We start from the raw sequence: 2,573 nt of genomic DNA on the forward strand, positions 1-2,573 counted from the left end.
TTTTTTCTTTTTTCTTTTTCTTTTTCTTTTTTCTTTTTTCTTTCTTCTTCTTTCTTTCTTCTTTTTTCTTTTTTCTTCTTTCCTTTTTCTTCTTTCCTTTTTCTTTTTTCTTTTCTCCTGGCAGATATCAGGAAGGTTTAAAAATGCTGGCAAGCCTGGAGGGAAAATATTTAATCCTTAAGCAAATGAGATTTTAGTACCATCAGCTACTGACAGAGAAACCCCAAATTAGTATATATTTTATTTATAATGCTATCATATATAATTGGTTTATAAAGACAGATAGTATATCACAAATGTGTGTGAGCAACAACAGAAAGTTTTAAATATTTAATATGTATAAATTACTGCATTATTTTTATTCCAAACCAATTTCTGACTGAATGTATATGTTTACTCTTGGATGAGATAAACTGTGACCTAAAGGTGTCTTTAAAAATATAAAGTTATCTAAAATGATAGCATTATGATAGTCACCAATGAAGAGGAGATCATTATAGATTTTAACATCGGAGGCAACCTGGGCTGCAATGACCATACCAGTTCACAGAATCCCTCTCCCTCGGCCCCGGGATTCGGCGACAATCGGGGCCAGGCGGCTCTAACACCCAGCCGCCCCCTCGCGCGGCGCCGGTCCAACCTGCCCGCCGGAAGCCCTTCCCGGCCGTCCCGGAACCGGTCGCGGCGCAGCGCCGCGGAGGAAATGCGCCCCACGGGGGTCGGACGCCGGCCGGGCGGCGGTCCCCGGGCCTCCCACCCGCCCCGGCCTTATTTTTATTCCAAACCAATGTCATTTTAAAACATTATTCAGGCCCATTCAAGAATTTCAGTTTGGGGCATTTTGAAGTACGTCAGAAAAACATTATTAAGTGGAAGTTCATGGAAGTCCATTGAACTCAAGTTAGTTTCACCTCTCCATTATCTCCTCTTCTATTGGAAAGGTAAGATATGTTAAATCAGTTCAATTTCATCTTGAAAATATCAGCTCTAATATGTGTTTTCTCCCATTCTGCTTCTTTTCCCTCTTCTATGAGCTTTAATTTGAATGGTATCTTTTTATCACAGAGACTCAAGTTTGAACATTACTTGTAAGAATTTATATTTTTTCTTCTGGTCTCACGTGAGTCAGTTATCACAGACAAGTGTTGCAATACAAAAGTAAATCCCATTCTTCAAGTCCTGAGAGAGTTGTTACTTAGAACATTTCCTTGGAATTTGAAAAGGGTTTGTTCAGCGTTAAGGTGAGAAGGTGAAGGGAAGATCTTGTTGCTTTCTGCAGCTACTCATGGGAGGATGTCAGGGAGATGGAGGCTGCAATAAGGGAAATCCTGACCCGATATTGTAGAAGATCTTTTAATCATGAGGGGGATCAAAGAGTGACAGAGATAATCTGAAGAAGCTGAGGATGCTCAAAGCATGGAGCAAGGCCCCTGGGCTCATTGAACCGGCTGACCCTGCTCGAAGAGGGCTGTGTACAGAATCACAGAATCATCGGGGTTGTAAGAGGCCTCCAGAGACTAGCGAGTCCAACTCCCCTGCCAGCAGGTTCCCTACACCAGGTCGCACAGGTAGATATCCAGGTGGGTCTTGAATGTCTCCAGAAAAGGAGACTCCACAACCTCCCTGGGCAGCCTGTTCCAGTGCTCCGTCACCTCACCAGAAAGAAGCTCTTGTGCACGTTTGTGCAGAAGTTCCTATGCTGCAGCTTATGTCCGTTTCCCCTTGTCCTGTCTCTACATACTGCTGAAAGGACACTGGCCTCACCATTCTGCCCCCCCACACCTCAGATATTTATAGACCTGGATCAGGTCCCCTCTCAGTCTTCTTTTCTCAAGGCTGAATAGACCCAGTTCACTCAGCCTTTCTTCATAGCAGAGATGCTCCAGGCCCTTCACCATCTTTGTGGCCCTCCGCTGGACTCTTTCCAAGAGATCCCTGTCTTTTTTGTACTGGGGAGCCCAGAACTGGGCACAATACTCCAGATGAGGCCTCACCACAGCAGAGTAGAGGGGGAGGATCATCTCCCTCAAACTGCTGGCCATGCTCTTTTTGGTGTACCCCAGAATGCCATTGACCTTTTTGGCCACGAGGGCACACTGCTGGCTCATGGCCAACCTGTCGTCCACCAGGACACCCAGGTCCCTCTCCACAGAACTCCCCTCCAGCAGGTCATCCCTCAACCTGTACCGGTGCATGCAATTATTCCTCTCAAGATGCAAGACTCTACACTTGCTTTTGTTAAATCTCATCTGGTTTCTTACTGTCCAGGTCTTGCTGAACAGCAGCACAACCTTCATGTGTGTCAGCCAATCCTCCCAAGTTCGTATCATCGGCAAACTTGCTGAGGGTGGCCACTATCCCCTCATCAAGGTCATTGATGAAGATGTTGAACAAGTCAGGACCCAGCACCGACCCCTGAGGAACACCGCTAGTTACAGGCCTCCAACCGGACTCTGCACCACCAATGACGATCCTATGTGCTCTGTACCACTGACCTCTGAGCATCCTGTCCAATTTCAACCCTTCTGGGATTCACTGAGGTGACTTGTCCAAAGCAAAGCTAAGTTGATAAG

This window comes from Centrocercus urophasianus, unplaced genomic scaffold, assembly GCF_019232065.1.
Source record: "Centrocercus urophasianus isolate 14NV4802_14NV808 unplaced genomic scaffold, USGS_Curo_1.0 seq_9, whole genome shotgun sequence".
NCBI lineage: Eukaryota > Metazoa > Chordata > Aves > Galliformes > Phasianidae > Centrocercus > Centrocercus urophasianus.